The sequence below is a fragment of the Pinus tabuliformis genome, chromosome J (assembly GCF_031772625.1).
Source record: "Pinus tabuliformis cultivar Carrire ecotype Pingquan chromosome J, CPIR1, whole genome shotgun sequence".
In the NCBI taxonomy this organism is placed as follows: domain Eukaryota; kingdom Viridiplantae; phylum Streptophyta; class Pinopsida; order Pinales; family Pinaceae; genus Pinus; species Pinus tabuliformis.
In genome coordinates, this window is record NC_142295.1 from 910,650,182 (window position 1) to 910,668,302 (window position 18,121).

At 37.2% G+C, this 18,121-nt stretch overlaps 1 pseudogene; it reads right to left on the bottom strand.

Moving 5' to 3' along the window:
• LOC149229698 (SUPPRESSOR OF ABI3-5-like) overlaps positions 1–16,154 on the bottom strand; it is a 42,019-nt pseudogene extending 25,865 nt beyond the window's left edge.
• Between the last annotated feature and the right edge of the window lie 1,967 nt (positions 16,155–18,121).

Consider the following 18,121-nt stretch of genomic DNA (forward strand, 5'->3'; position numbering starts at 1 on the left):
GCCTTTCCTTGCTAATGTAAAGCCAAATGTCATCACCTACTTGAAGCTGATGATCCACACGATGCTTATCATGTCTTGCCTTATACTTTCCTTGACTCTTTTCTAGTTGTTCTTGAACTGTTTGGTGAATCAACTGAATTTTCTCAATGAATTTCTTTGCTCTATCTATGTCGATATGTCCATCTACAACTACATATTCCTCAAAGGTAAAATCCAATGGCGATTTAGTCAAATAACCAATACATACCTCAAAAAGGCGAAGTTAGAGTCGAAGAGTGTTTTTCTCGGTTGTAAGCATGTTGAATATAATGCAACTGTTCATCCCACAACTTAGGATGTTTGTTACAATATCCTCTTAGCAAATGAATAATTGTCCTGTTAACCACTTCAGTTTGACCATCTGTTTGTGGATGGAAAGTTGTATTTTTCTTCAACTTGGTGTCCATCAAGTTCCATAAATTTGACCAAAAATTCCCAACAAATCAGGAATCACAATCACTTACAATAAAAGTAGGTAATCCAAAATGAACCCATACATTTCGAAAGAAAAGTTGAGTTGTTTGTTCAGCTGTAATTTGTTTTTTACAAGGCATTAATATGCACATCTTGTTGAACCTATCCACAACTACGTACAAATAATCATTCCCTTTCCTTGATAAAGAAATACCTCCTACAAAATCCATAGAAACACTCTCCCATGGACGTGAAGGCACTGGGAGTGGTGTGTACAATCATAGTTTCCTATTACTAGGCTTACTGACTGAACACAATGAACCTCTGATAAAACGTGACACATTTTCAAGCATACGAGGCCAATAAAAATACCTATGGATATTTTCCACTATTTTACTTACACCGAAATGTTCAACAATAAGAGAAGTGTGTGCTTCCCTTGTGACATTTACTCTCTCTCCCTGTGGAACACAATTTTTTCCCAAATGATACAACAAATTATCATGTACATGGTAGTCTAATTCCTCAAATTGGTGGCCTTGAATCAAGCTTGAATATACCTCTTGAAAGTCAGCATCATGTGCGTATTGTTCAACATAACTTTTAGGAAAAACATAATTATCCTTGAGTAAAATAGCTACATTAACAACCTGTCTAGAAAACATATCAACAACTTTGCTATAAATACCTTTCTTATACCTGATTATCAAGTGGAATTGTTGTAAGAATCTGTTGTGGCCACCAACAACCCCCCTCCTTATTTAGTATTAGCAATAACACTATGTAAGTGGGGACCCTTAGTCAAAAAATTCAAAAAAATCAATTAGTGCTCATATATCTTACTCCTTAAGAAACATCGCATCGCACAAAGAATGATAGGGCATTTTCTTATGAGTAAAAATGATGAAATGTGAGATTGTGATGCGAACTCCATCACATCACATGCATTAATAAAAACTCACATTGGAAAACCTTAAAGAATCGTCGATATGCGATATCGCATATCGCAAAATTGCATAGGAAAGACACATAACGATTATAAAGATACTGTGATCCGTGATCTTGCAATAGTGTGATCCACGATCTTGCGATAGCGCGATCATCCAACCTTGCGATAGCACAGCACGATGAAATTGCGATAATGCGACACTGCGAAATGCGATACTGTGATGCAAATCGCAAAAACATTCCATCGCAGATTTTCCTAGCTCAACATTCAAGAAAAAGTTTTCCATAAAAGTTTTCCATGAGAAGGAAAGCCTCTAACTGCTCAGTCACTTGTAAGCCCGAAAAATGGAAGAAAGCAATGGTAAAGAACAAACTGAAAACGGAAAGCTAAAGAAAAGGCAGAAGCAATCCAAAGGGTTAACCAAGTTGAAATAAGATTATTATTGGGCATACGCGGTAAAGCCACATAGTTAGAGGATGACTCTCGAGTATATCATTGATTTTGTTGAAAAGATGGTACTAGCTCTTGCCATTTCTGTTTGCTTAGCTCAACCATAAGCGAAAGACAGTCAGCCGACTCTACCCAGGCAAATACTGAATGCTTGCAACATTAAGGAGCAAATGCAGAAATAGTTAGATATTAGATTTAATTTTTAGAAATAGTTTTGTTTTATTTTTGCTTAGAAAAAGGGCAGTCATTTAAACCGTATCCTGAATCTGTGTAATTAAGTTATTTAGTTAGTAGTATTTAACCCTTCTCATGCATTTAGAGAAGGGTCTAGAAATTTATCAAAAACTTGTCCTCAGAACATGCACTTTTGCTCCCTCGGAGGAGGTTTTGGTGAATGAATGGATCAAGATTTGTTGATGTTTGCATTTGATGTCTGCTACTGATGTTGCACTTTTGTACTCTTAGTGGATGTTAAAGCAAGGAGAGATAAATCATTGTCGCTTGAAGCTATCTCTCCTTGTCGCTTGAAGCTCATGAGTAGGACTAGTCATAAATGGTACTTTTATCTCTTGACCATATTTGTTTATGTGTTAAAGTGATATACAGTTTTTAGTTATTTATGTATTATTGCATGAATGCTTGAGTTATCATTTGGCACTTTTGTATGGTGATAGCTATTTATTTATGCTTAATGTATGAATAGCTTATTATGCGATATGTTTTTCACAACTGTTTCGTCTAACTTTTTATGCGAAGTGGTTCATCTTTATTGATTTCTTTTCTTATAATAGTTGAATGATCTTTATTACCAGTTGTTATTTGAAATCTCTTTAGATCGCATAATAAAAAAATTACATCCCGAGTTAGTATAGACTTAGATGCGTTGTTTATTAGATTACAATAACATAGAATTAGTTTAAAGTTAGAATTAGAATATCTTAAATAGGAACTGTTAGATCAGCAACATCAAATTCTACACACAAACACACTCATAGATTGGGAAACTGGTCCCACTATCCCCAGTCGGACCTGCTATACCAAACGGATAAGGAGCTGCCAACCAAGGTCCGGACTGGGCGGGTATCCCCCTTGTTGTCGACCCGATTTTCGGGGCTTCAACATATTTGGCACTACAAGGAGGGATTGAACTATGGCAAGTAAATCTAAATCTGAATACCATTCTAAGAGTAAATCGCCCTCACAATCTCCCCTGACTTCTCCATTACACTTAAATCCAGAGTTAGAAGTCGCTCGAGTATCAACTGTTGCTACAAACCCTGACATTTCAGAACAATCTAGAGTTGAACTTCCTGAAGTCGAATCTCTAATTCACAAACTTCAGCGATTTTCCGTTTCTCCTCAAAGGTCTGATAAATCTCAAGGCAGCGTGACTTCGCAATATAACCCTGCTCATCCCCTGACCAGGCTAAAGAGTGAAAATTTTGGCGTTCAGCCAACTGAATTACCTCTTCCCACCAGGAAAAGAGCAAGGAAATCACCTAAAGAGTCCGATAGCGAGACTCTTTCGTCAGCATCGTCCATCTCAACTTCTTCACCGTGAAGTCAACCATCCACTCCACCACTTGAGATCATCATCCATCCATCCACTGGAGCCCCCACAACTCTTCCTCAGTCATCTATAATCATAGTATCCTCATCTTCCCAACCACAGGGATCATCTTCTGCACTTTCCACTGTTAGTAGCACAGCGATGGCCCAGTCTCCATGGAATATCCCTGGGGCAGTCTTAATGCCTGCACCCTTGAGTCAAATATCGGCCCATCCTGAGAAATGATTGCCTAAGTTTAATCCCGAGGCAGGCATGCTAGCAGAAGAGCACATAAACAACTTCATGCTATCCATTAATCTCAATGGGGTTACTAATGAAGATGTTGTTGTTCGGCTTTTTCCTTATACTCTGCAAGGAACAGCCGGATCATGGTATTTTTCATTACCCTCTGAATCCATCACTAGTTGGGATATCTTCCAGGAGCAATTCCTGACCAAGTTTGGTGACGACAGGTCTACAGCAACGTTAATCAACAACCTATCCAACCTTAGGGCCGAATCTAGAAAGCCTATCAAAGATTTCAATTTACGTTTCAATAAAATCCTAAACAAAATTCCTACTGCTTCCCAGCCCAACGAAGAAGTACGATGTGAATGGTATATCACCACTCTACCATCAAACATAGCGATCTTCGTGGACAGGGCTAATAAAACAACCTTAGTCGATAACATGAAAGAAGCAATAGCAGTAGATAAACGTATAATAGCCCTGGAAAAGAAATCGTGATAGAGGAACGTAAATCCAAGAAAGTCACCTTCAAGGAAGACTCCGAGAAGAAACAAGCAAAAGATCCATTCGATTTGGAAGGATTACAGAAAGTTATAAAGACCATGTCCAATGAAATGGTCGATATCAAAAAGCAAGTAGCAGAAACTTCTTCAAAAAATCCCTACAGAGCTTTTAGAAGAGGCCCTTCAACGGATTCAAAGCCACCCAATGTTATTTCAAATGCTGAATCCGAAGAAGAGGAAGAGGAAATTTCCACTGAAGGGCAGACTGTTGAAGAAGAAGTTGTGAAATTACAAGGAATGTGGCATTTCATCCTCCCATAAGAAGAAGATCAAGAAGTATTCCCAGTTAGCACACGAAGTAAAAATCAGCTTGATCCTCCCCAAACTATCCCTAAGCCAAAGAGCGCAAGCTCTGCAATAAAGGATAAAGTCGCAACAAAGAAAACGACATCTAAAGCGACTCAAACTAGCCCAGTCCAAACAGATGAATCAACTCCATCTAAAACATTGATCGTGTCAGATGAAATGGAGTACAATATTATAGAAGACATGAAAAAGACTAGGGCCAACATCACTCTTTACGAACTGAGCAAGTTAAAGCATCAACAGAAGATAATGATGAAAGAATTACATGTTGTGCCAGTTGCACCTTTGCCTGCCGCTGTACTTTCTCAAGCTTCCCATAACATGGGAAGACCTCCAACTAATGCGATCAATAATATTGATCCAAATGACATCGCTCTAATTGGAGGAAGATCAAGATCTCATACTCCCCCGTTTCTCCTTACTTATGAAATTTTCAATAAAAATGTGCACAATTGTTTGGTAGATTCTGGTGCTCTGTATGTTCCAAGTTAAACGTTCAACCACAGAAATCCACTATGCGCATAGTCCAGCTAGATCGATCTCAAGCAACCATAAGGTTGTCATCCAACCCAAAGGTATGTCAAGTTATTGATATTTTAGTTGCTGATATTCCAGATTTCTATGGCCTAATTCTTAGCAGGGATTGGTCAGAAAAACTTCATGGATACTTCGCAACTGACTGGTCGCACATGTGGCTGCCCTACAACAGTAAACCGAATCAAATAAAAGTTGAATGAGAGCTACACCAGAAATACATAGTAACGGAGCTAGAGGGGGAAAATGAACCAGTAGCGTGTAACAGCAGCATTATTGGCAATTACTCGGTAGATTCTTTCCTCGGAAATTTCAATGCTCATGCGTCACCTTATTTAGAACACTCTGTTTTGTCCCAAGTCGAAATTTTTTCTCGAACTGATAGTTCGAAATGTATCAATTTTTTAGATAAACTTGTAAATAAATCTTTGTTTTGGAAATTATTTTTTGATGGTTCTAGATCTAACGAAGGAACAGGAGCAGGATGCGTTTTGATTAGTCCAGAAGGAGATAAAATCATGCTAACATGCAGACTCGAATTTGATTGCACCAACAACACAGTAGAATATGAGGCTTTGGTCCAAGGGTTGTACAAAGCAATCGGATTAGACGTCAAGTACCTTCAAGTTTTTGGAGACTCTGAGATTGTGGTTAGGTAGGTACGTAACACTATACATTGCTTATCAGGTCATTTAAACCATTATCAATCCTTAGTTCAAGATCTGACTAAGCATTTTATAGCATTTAATATCTCTTTAATCCCCAGACTCCAAAACGCAAGTGCAGACCTTCTGGCTAACATAGCTTCTAAGCTTATTCCTTCAGAAGATTTTAGTCCAGATAGATTCTCAATAGAATTAATCTTTAGTCCATCCATTCCTGATAACATCACAAATTGGAGAGTATTCAATGACGATCTTGATATTGTAAATTTCCTCACATCTGAAGGATCCTACTCCAATCAAATAATTGACGAAGACCAACATGATCGACAATTGCAACAAGATAGCACTAACAATGCTATACCTAAGTCAGTGGTCAAGTTAGAAGACTTGTACGATTTGAAAGATCAGTTTAAAAGGTCTACCAATTCGAAACTCCAAAGTTCAACCTTGAACTACGAATTAGTAAACCTAGGAACCGATGCCAAACCACAAAACATTAATCTAGGTCTCGGCCTAGCCCCTAAAGAAAAATCAGCGTATATTCATCTTTTGAGACAATATAAAAATGTTTTTTCCTAGAATTATGATGAACTGAAAACATACGACACTTCCATCATCCAACATACTATTCCCATGATTGATAACGAAAAACCTGTCCAACAAAAGCTGAGAAAGATCCATCCCAATTTAGAAAATCAGATAAAAACTGAGCTTAATAAGTTATTGAAAGCCAGAATAATCTTTCCCGTCAGACATTCCAAATGGGTCTCCAATATGGTACCTATTAGAAAGAAAAACGGAGATATTAGGATCTGCATTGACTTTCGAAACCTTAACAAGGCCTGTCAAAAAGATAATTTTCCTTTACCACCTATGGAACAGATATTGCAGGCAGTGGCGGGCTCAGAATTAATGTCTTTCTTGGATGGATTTTCAGGATACAATCAAGTGTTGGTACATCTTGATGATCAATTGAAAACCACATTTAAAACTAAATGGGGCACATACACATATCGAAAGATGCCGTTTGGTTTGATTAATGCTGGTGCCACATTTCAGAGAGCCATGGACATCACATTCAAAGGTTTAGTTAATAAATCTGTAGTAATTTATTTGGATGATATAACAGTGTATTCCAAGAAACGAAGCGACCATCTTAAAGACTTGAAACAAATCTTCCAACGGTGTTTAAGGTATGGAATTTCACTTAATCCAAAGAAATATTTTTTCCCATTAAGTGAAGGGAAACTTCTAGGATTCATAGTGTCAAAATCCGGTATTCACATCAATTCCGACAGAATCAAAGAGATTTCTGAAATATCCTTACCTCATAACAAAAAAGGCATGCAATCTTTCCTTGGTTAGATCAACTTTGTAAAGAGATTCGTTCCATATTTTTCACGAATCGTCTCTCCTTTGCAAGCCATGATTAAAAAGAACTCTAATTTTAAATGGGGCCAAGATGAACATGAAGCATTCAACCTGATCAAACAAGCTATTATTAGTGCTCCATCGTTAGCAACTCTGAATTTTTCAGAGCCTTTTATTTTATACACATTTTCCTCAGATAAGTCATATGTTGCGATACTCACTCAAGAAAATCAAGAAAAAGCGGAAGCCCCAATTGCGTTTTTCAGTTCAAATTTACGGGGTGCTGAATTAAATTATTCAAACGTGGAGAAACAGGCTTATGCCGTTTTCAAAGTGATCAAATACTTCAGACCTTTCTTACTCAAGACCCATACTAAAATTATAGTACCGTTTCCAGCGGTAAGGAATCTTCTAGTACAGAAGGATGTGGGTGAGAAAAGGGCCAATTGGGTTACTGCCTTACAGGAATATGACATTGAGATTAAACTAGCAAACATTGTAAGAGGCCAACGCTTTTGCAAAATGCTAGCTGGAGCGTCGCAAATTTCTAAAATTCCATCTGCAGAGGTACAAATGTGCAAGGTAAGCCTAAACGAAGCAGAGTCATTATACGCTGATATCATTTATTATCTTAAGAACGGGTATGCTCCTTCACACCTCGATCATACTAAGAAAAGAGCTTTAAGGTTGAAAGCAAAACAATATCAGCTCATAAATGGTATTCTTTTTAGAATAAATTATGATTTTGTTCTTCTTAGGTGTCTTGAGAAATCTGAAGCTGAAAAATTTTTGCAGGAACTCCACGATGGGCCGGCAGGCAGACACTATGCTGGAGATGCTACTGCACATAAAATCTTACGCGCATGATATTACTGGCCCACGTTATTTAAAGACTCGCACAGCTACGTGAGGAAATGTCAAGTCTACCAAACAACTGCTGGAAGACAAAAGAATCCATCCTTGCCACTACAGCCGGTTAACATTGGGCAACCTTTCAGTCAATGGGGATTGGACATAATAGGTGAGATCGTTCCTCACTCTTCTAAGCAGCATAGATACATCCTCACAGCAACAGATTATTTTACTAAGTGGGTAGAAGCAGTTCCACTCAAGACGGCTAATGCTGAAAATATCATTGAGTTCATAGATCAATTTATAATCACCAGGTTTGGGTTGCCTTCCGCCTTAATGTTTGATAATTCATCATACTTTTCTGGAAATGCAATGACTGAATTCGCACTTAAAAGAGGATTCAAACTTAAATATTCGGCCAATTATTACCCGCAAGGCAATGGGTTAGTTGAGTCCACAAATAAAAACCTAATCAAGATTATCAAAATAACAGTTGACCAAAATCATAAGAATTGCATAAAGCTTTGATATATGCTTTATGGGCAGACCGAATAATGCAAAAAGCTTCTATCGGCACTCCTCCCTTTAATTTAGTTTATGGGAAAGAAGTGGTTCTTCCGACTCATTTAGTGATTCCCTCTTTGTCTCTAGTTCAATACATTGATGAAGTACCCACTTCCTCCTTACAGCTAAGACAAATGGAAATAATCAAATTAGAAGAACAACGAGAACAGGCTAGGAAAACACATGCTCATCATCAAGCACTAGTAAAATCCTCTTTTGATTCAAACATAATGACCAAAAAAGATTTTCAGATGGGAGATTTAGTTTTAAAGTGGGACAAAGCTCAGGAAGAGAAAGGCAAACATACAAAATTTCAAAGAATGTGGCTTGGTCCTTTTCAAATTGTAGAAATCATAGGTCCATCAATGTTTGTGTTACAAGATTTAGCAGGTAAGAGGGATCCTTTGCCTGTTAATGGACAAATTCTCAAGAAATATTTTCCATAGAAGATTATTCTTCTATTTTTGTAGAGTAGTTGTTTTTCTTTTTCATAATAAAACCAGTTGTGAGTGGTTACATTAGGCATTTACGAAAAAGACACCAATTCTCTTTCAGATTTTGAACTTTTCGCTTGTATAAATAGCAAATCTTTTGGAAAACTGATCTTTATTATTGATAGATACAGTTAAAAACTCTAGCCTAGATATGATACTAGTTTCAACTTCAAAAAGTTTGATGAAAACAACCTTTAGTGAAGAAATTGTTTTATCTCAGTACAATGAAAGGTATCAATAACAAAATAAAGATTCTCTGTAGAACAGTTGTTTCCAAAAACTCTATTATTGTCGTCCAGAGCTATCTTAAGGAAACAATGACTTCCTCCCTGCTAAGGAAATCACAACTTTCAGAGGAACAACCCAAGGATACACTTTATCTTGAAGAATAAGAGGTCTCATCACGAGCCGGCTTATCATAATCACAGATATTATAACTTGCTGACTTTGCCAATATTGTACACCACAACAGGGAAATGACTCAAGATTGTTGCAATCAAAAGACAAGGGGTCTCATCACGAGCCAGCTTGTTCAGCAAAGTTATAAATCAAGTGAATGGTTGTGTCATAATTTGGCTACCAAACCAAGACATTGTTCTTTAAGAATAAAAAAAAGAAAATCAAAGCAATAAGTGTGGATATGGATTTCTCTTTGAAAGTTGTAGGTTGCTTTAAGTAGGATACAGGATCATTGTTGGGTAACAAGTAAACCTGTTGAGGCTATAAACGCATGCTGGCAGCAGAGGCTCTACCTACGACAAATGAGCATATTTAAAACTGGTTTACAGAGAAGACTTTGTTTTATCTTTAGAAGACCAAGTAATGGCTGATGTAAATACAAGGACTAGCCTGAGGAAGAAAATAATCAAAGTGAAAAATAGTTGAAACAAAATATCATTGACAGGTTAGAGCATAATGTACTTTATCTTTCCATAATAAAGTTTAATTTTCTAAAAAAATTTCTGTTTGGAAGTTTAGAAAATTCAATAGAAAAACAGAGATAACTGGTTCTTCCAAGTGAATCGCCAATTGTTGTGGCCACCAACAACCCCCCTCCTTATTTAGTATTAGCAATAACACTATGTAAGTGGGAACCCTTAGTCAAAAAATTCAAAAAAATCAATTAGTGCTCATATATCTTACTCCTTAAGAAACATCGCATCGCACAAAGAATGATAGGGCATTTTCTTATGAGTAAAAATGATGAAATGCGATATTGTGACGCGAAATCCATCGCATCGCATGCATTAATAAAAACTCACATTGGAAAACCTTAAAGAATCGCCGATATGCGATATCACATATCGCATATCGCAAAATTGCATAGGAAAGACACATAACGATTATAACGATACTGCGATCCGTGATCTTGCGATATTGCGATCCGCGATCTTGCGATAGCACAGCACGATGAAATTGCGATAATCCGATACTGCGATGCAAATCGCAGAAACATTCCATCGCAGATTTTCCCGGCTCAACATTCAAGAAAAAGTTTTCCATAAACCAAGAACTGGATACGTGCTTTAATGATAATTAATGAATTATATGCCAGTTGTTAATAAAATATGGTTTTGTGTTGTTCGAAGAGCCAGTTCACGTCAGGTGGCATGTTTTTGCATATCCGTAGCATTTAAAGCTTTCCTGTCGATTTTTATTATCATTACTCTCTCCTCACTTGTGATATGCAGGAAGCTATGAGGAAAAAGGGTAAAGCTCCAATGTTCAAAAACAGAGAAAAGACGCCCTCATAAACCAATACCGCATGCAACAGAGTCGCAAATTCACAGAATTCTGCTGAGCCATCCATTACAGATATTTCATATACAACCATGGTTGAATGAGTATTGAACGATGCTGATATCAGCAGGCAGTTTAATGCTCAAGGTCAAGAGCTCACAAGGTCATCATTTTTACAAATTTTAAAGCATTACACCCGGTCAAGAAAAGAGGTGGAAAAGGCAAAAAACGCATCAGAGAAGCCCGGATCAAGGAACAGAGGCAGTTTCCGATGCGCGATTAGCGCCTAGCGCTAATCGTGCATTGCTGAGAAAATTGTTCGAGAAGGAAAGCCTCTAACTGCTCAGCCACTTGTAAGCCCGAAAAATGCAAGAAAGCAATGGTAAAGAACAAACTAAAAACAGAAAGCTAAAGAAAAGGCAGAAGCAATCCAAAGGGTTAACCAAGTTGAAATAAGATTATTACTGGGCATACGCGGTAAAGCCACATAGTCAGAGGATGACTCTCAAGTATATCATTGATTTTGCTGAAAAGATGGTGCCAGCTCTTACCATTTCTGTTTTCTTAGCTCAACCATAAGCAGAAGATAGTCAGCTGACTCTACCCAGGCAAATACTGAATGCTTGCAACATTAAGGAGCAAATGCAGAAATAGTTAGATATTAGATTTAATTTTTAGAAATAGTTTTGTTTTATTTTTGCTTAGAAAAAGGGCGGTCATTTAAACTGTATCTGGAATCTATGTAATTAAGTTATTTAGTTAGTAGTATTTAAACCCTTCTCATGCATTTAGAGAAGGGTCCAGAAATTTATCAAAAACTTTTCCTCAGAACATGCACTTTTTCACCCTCAGAGGAGGTTTTGGTGAATGAATGGATCAAGATTTTTTTATGTTTGCATTTGATGTCTGCTACTGATGTTGCACTTATGTACTCTTAGTGGATGTTAAAGCAAGGAGAGATAAATCATTGTCGCTTGAAGCTCATGAGTAGGACTAGTCATAAATGGTACTTTTATCTCTTGATCATTGTTGCTTATGTGTTAAAGTGATATACAGTTTTTAGTTGTTTATGTATTATTGCATTAATGCCTGAGTTATCATTTGGCACTTTTGTACGGTGATATCTATTTATTTATGCTTAATGTATGAATAGCTTATTATGCGATATGTTTTTCACAACTGTTTCGTCTAACTTTTTATGCGAAGTGGTTCATCTTTATTGATTTCTTTTCTTATAATAGCTGAATGATCTTTATTACCAGTTGTTATTTGAAATCTCTTTAGATCGCATAATAAAAGAATTACATCCCGTGTTAGTATAGACTTAGATGTGTTGTTTATTAGATTACAATAGCATAGAATTAGTTTAAAGTTATAATTAGAATATCTTAAATAGGAACTGTTAGATCAACAACATCAAATTCTACACACACACACACTCATAGATTGGGAAATTGGTCCCATTATCCCCAGTCGGACCCGCTATACTAAACGGATAAGGAGCTGCCAACCAAGGTCCGGACCGGGCGGGTATCCTCCTTGTTGTCGACCCGATTTTTGGGGCTTCAACAGAATCCCAGCCAACGAAAGTGCCTTGATCACTGCAATTTTGTTTGAGATTGCAGATATTGCCTTGATCGCTGCATCTGTTTGTATTTCAAATGGTTGTTTCACATCCTGCAATGCTAAAACTAGGGTTGAACTGATCTTTTTTTTTAAATCATCGAATGATTTTTTTTGTTTGCCTCCCCACTATAAGACAACCTTCACGCTGATTAAAGCATGTAGTGGAGCTGCTATGGAAGAGAAATTAGCAATGAACTTCCTCCAGTATTGTGTTGCTCCCCAAAAACTCCTTACTTTTGTGACTAATTTGGGTATTGATCAATTCACAACCGAAACTTTAGAGGGGTCAATCTTCAACTCACCTCATCCAACTATATGACCCAAATACACTAAATAAGTTTTCCCGAATTCACATTTAGACATTTTCAGAAATAATTGTTCTTTTTTAAGACACCCAACACTTTCCTCACATGCTTGACATGCTCTTATCGTGATTTGATGAATATCAAAATATCATCTAAATATACAATTACAAACTCATCAAGAAAGGATCTTAAAACATCATTCATAACTCTCATGAATGTAGCTAGAGCATTGCAAAGACCGAAAGGCATAACCAGCCACTCAAACAATCTCTATTTGGTTTTAAAATCATTCTTCCAAATATCCTCCTTGGCTATTCTAACTTGATGATATCCACTTCTCAATTCTAATTTAGTGAAATATTTTGCATTCTTCAACTGATCTAGTAAATCATTTATTTTGGGTATCGATTCTTTATGGTAATTTTATTCAAAGCTCGATAATCTACACACATGCACCAGGTTCCATCTTTCTTGGGTACCAAAATAATTGGTGAACCACATGGTGAAGTAGAGGGATGAATTACACCTTTATCTAACAATTCTTGGACTTGTTTCTTAATTTCTAAACTTTCCAGAACTGACATTCGATACATACCGATATTTGGGAGTGGACAATCTTGCTGTAGTTGAATTTGTGTGTTGAATTCCCCTTTTTGATGGTAATCCCTTTGGTTCTTGAAACACATCTCCATATTGATTAACCACATCAACCAATTCAGCTTTCAGCTTCATGTCACATCCTGTAAAGGATTCATGCTCTGTGTCATTCTTCTGCTTGATCATAAGGAGCACGAGATTCTTGTTGGAATTGACCAGTCGCTTCATTTGCCCTGCACTTGCTATAGAAAGATTAAGCTTTTTACGATGGGCTCTCACAATATACTCCAATCCATCTTTGAACAAATGACATTTGTTCCCAAATCTATGGAAAACAACTTTCCTGTCATACAGATACGGACTTCCCTACACAATTCCAGAAATATCCAGTGGCACTACATCTAATTCAACTTCATCAATGAAATTGGCAGTAATAGAAAACCTGAAAACATATTTCCTTATGACCTTTAGATTTGCATCCTTGGTTATCCAACCCAACGGATACGGTTTATGATGAGGCACGGTTTCCAGATTCAAATTCTTGACGAAGTCTGTAGAAATTAAATTTGCTTGGGATCCACTGTCAAACATCGTATCAATCTTGGTGTATTTGGAAATAACTCTAATATGGAACAACTCAATTCCATTTTCTTCATTTGAAGCATTGTTGGAGTTATTTGTTACATTGGTGCTTGCCACGGCTTCCTCTTTGCTTGTTTTTGCCACGACTTTTCTTTAAGTGACTATGGCTGCAATCTTTGTTTCATCACCTAAGTCAAAACCCAAGCCTTGTTGTACAACAGTGTTTGTCTTTTGTTTCCCTTTATTGTTGAATTTATTCAGTCTTAATTCAGGATGAAGCTTCCAGCAATGCGCTTCACCATGGCCCTCTTTGGAACAATTCTTGCACACGGGTTTCTCCCCTTCTTTCCTAACAAAAGAATTTTTTTATGCTTTCCTTTAGAATTCTTTCCTTTCTCACCACTCTAAAATGGCTTATTCTTACCTTCTTCTTGTACATTTTTCCCTCTTGCTTCGAGGTGTGTAGCTTGAACATAGACCTCATCAAGATTCGCGGGATTAAACATAATAATGGTGTGTCGAAGATAGCTATGCAAACCTCCTATGTATTTCAACAAAGTATCTTGTGACTGCAAGTCTACTCCTGGCATAAGAGCTCTTCTCCTAAACTCTTTAGTATACTCTTGCACATTTTGACCTTTTAACTGTCTGAAATTTTTCCAATTCATGATCGATTTTTGCATATGAGCTAAAGGGTAGAAATGTCTTTGCATTGGAGCAATGAAATTAGACCAAGTAATAGAGATCTTACCATGTTTTTAATCTCCTCTTGAGTCCTTGCTTCCCACCAAATGAGTGTTGCACCTGTTATACTCATATACCAATAGGTGTCATATTTTATGATTGACTGGTTGAGCTCTGTAGTATGTTCATCCCTTTCCTGGTTGCAAAGGTTTTCCATATTATCAAAAAAATCAAAAAATTTAAAAAATGTAAAGAGGGTATACCCTAAAAGAAAAATCAAAGGGTAAAAAGAAAAAAATGGTCAAAAAAGTGAAAGAAATGAACCCCAAACAAAGAAAGACCAGGAAAGTGTGCAAGTCCAAAATGCCACTATTATTCCATTTTCTGTAAATAAACATTATGTGTCGCTTGTTAACTTTTTCCACAATTGATGAATGGCCAAATAGCTTAATCTTGGCTAGTTCATGTTTGAATTTCCTGTTTTAGAAATAGAGAATAAAATCTGACCAAATTGTTTAATCTTGGCAGATAAGTAGAGAAGCAAAGGAGCTCAACACTTAAATCTGAGCCCTTGGATGTTATAAGTACAAACTTAGGTAGGCTTGTAGTGAAAAGAAAAGAAAAGTTGATGAGGGTTTGCTATTCTAAGTGCACCCAAAGAAAGAAGAAAAAGTGCTAGGCAAAGTCGGCTGGGTAGGTAGATGGTGTTGCAGAATGATACCCGTGATGGATTATGTTTCTAAAAATGTGTTAACTCTCACTTGTATCACAAGTGCATGGGCGGACATTATACTTGGAGCAGCTCAAGCAAGGCAAGGTTTCATAACTAACTCCCCTTCATAATTTTCCCCTAATCATTTACTAATTTCCCCCCTAAAAATATTAAGAATATGTTCTTAATATCACTAAAAACCATTCATTTCATTTCATGAACTCATTTTCCTTAAGTAAATCCCTACTCTACTTGGGAAAATACATAAGGTCATCTCAAAACCCCTTTTTGTCATCCTAACCCTAAGTTTAACTACAAGACTGAACTATTTTTATACTTAGTGCGCATTCATTCATTTTTTCATATTAACTCTAACTTTGTTATATATAACTCCCTTATAAACGTTTTACCCTATCCCGTATTGTATAAATATATTAAAAACCCCGAATAACTACATACCCCACCCTGGTCGAATACAATAGTAAAGCATTGTCTTAAGCAGGGATTAATGGTTTATTTGAAACCTATTAATAACCTTCCCGCCCGCAAATCTAGGATTAATTGACCTTCGGTTGATTAATAACCAAATTCCCTCGCCCAATCAAAATAGTCCTGATACAGTTAAAAACACAGTTTATTTGTTTTGGGCCCACAGCGCTAACCTCCCGCCATCTCCATAGTGCGTCCACCGTTAGATCTGCGCCCGTTCATCCAACGGTTGATGATTGTTTCGCGCCACCCTGCATCGCCACTGTTTAACCCGCGATCGGCTGGTGTTTTTGCTGCTGTACCTATGCCACGCGTCACGCTCCCACCTTGTTCGCTCGCCCTCCGCCCGAAACCACTTGACCCCAAAAGCGGTGCGGGGTAAAACTGTTTACCACCCCCGCTGACGTCATCTGCTGACATCCTCCGTCATATGCTGATGTCACCTGTCACATCATTTGTCCCGTACTCCCGCTGACATCATGCTTACGTCATTCGTCCTTCAAATGAAAAAATTCCCTCCGAGCTTCATTTTGTCAAAAAGGGGATAAAATATCGTTTTTACTATATTTCTCTGCATACAACTCTCCAGGCTAAACAGTGACTGAGTTCGCATTTCCATGTTTTCCGACCAGAAAGCTCCAGCAACGAGCTCGCGGCCTCAACCAACCCGCCATTTTACAGTTTTCTTCCCCTTTAAACATAGTTGAAAGTAAACAGAGGGACTTCCAAGCTTGCAGAAGAAAGAAACAGAGATATACAGGGATATCTACAACCCTAGCCAGTGGACCTTCAGAAACATGAATTTCCAGAGAAAGGCAGTGAGAAGACATGCCAGTAGTTTTGCTTTTCCAGAACACAATGGACAACGATGAGCAGAAGTCAAAACGCGATCAAAGAGTATCAATTCAGCATTAAAGTGTATCAGATCCGCATTAAAGTAAGTGAAAGATTATCAGATCAGAATTAAAATTTATCACATCAAAATTAATGCAGCAATTAAGACAGGCAGTCGGCGCAGAGCTACTACAGAAAACAGTTGCAAGCCGAACCTTAAAGAGCCAGCCTCCAGTACAACATAAGTTAGCCGTTTCTATTTTACTTGTGAAATATTATCAGTGATCCTAGATATTATCTCACAGCTGTTATGAGATATTTGTTGTATAAATACCCCCTCCTTTAGAGTTGGTGGGTGGTGGTAGATTTCTTAGACTTTGCTGTAATACTGAAATTTGGAATAAAGAGCTGTTGGAAATCAAACTATTGCATGCTCTACTGGATGAAGAATTGAAGCAGAGGACTTGTCACAGAATTCTTGAATCAACCACTGGATCAATAAGTCCCCTATATCTTGTGTTTTATAGTTTTCTTGTTTATTATATCATTTGTGTTTCATAATTTGAATGATAAAGAAAAGGGTTAATTTCAGAATTTGCTTGACTGCACTCTGTTTTCAGTCTTTATTATTTTCTGTGTTTTCTTCAGAATTAGCATAAACAGTGAAATCCTAATTGCTCATGTTTCCTGATTCTTTCATGTTGTTTATTTGATAAAGAATTCTTAACTGCTCCTTATCAGTAATCATCCATTTTCTCTCTTTCAATATGTTGAAGGATTCTTAACTGCCCTTCACCCATTTGAGCCCATTCCATCTGTTTCAAGCCTTCATTTGTTCCCTGTTTGACTACCTTGCCCTGTGAAGTCATCCTCTGTTAAGAAACCAAATCCAGAAATCTATCTTCTTGGACTCCATTAGCCCAATGGACTGAACTACTCTGTCTTACCTATCTATTCTATTGAATCTCACCACCCAAACTCAAACAAAACCCTTGAACTTCATAACTAGCCTAATACCTTAAAAAACAAAGCTAAATCATAAAGAGAGAGCCCTCTCTGGATACAGATTGGCTAGATTCTGTATCTAAAATATTGGTCTGTGGTTACCTCAGCATCCTTCACTTTCTTACAACTTTGGGGAAAACCTGAGTGACACCATCATTGGCGACTCCACTGGGGAACCTGAATAATTGTTTGTTACTATTGTTTATTTTATAAGCTACAGATGGAGCCTGAAGTTAGCCAGGTAGCCTTTGAAATGCTTTTGCTTTGTAATTGCAGAAGTAAATAAATGTTGCTTCAGTCTATCTCCGATCTAGCTTATAGATTAGACAGTTGGTTTCAAAAACTTGATTAGTTCCTCTTTTCAAAAAAAAGTCTTTAGGAAAATTCCCACATCTAAAAACCTCCTAGAAGCGACTGTTAAAGTTGTATTGTCAAATCTATTTCAAGAAAAAAAAAAAACCAAAAACATACCTAGAAACTGGCTTCAGAAAGGATTCATTACATCAGATCAAATCCTAATCCTAATCCCCCACCTGTGTTTGAAAATC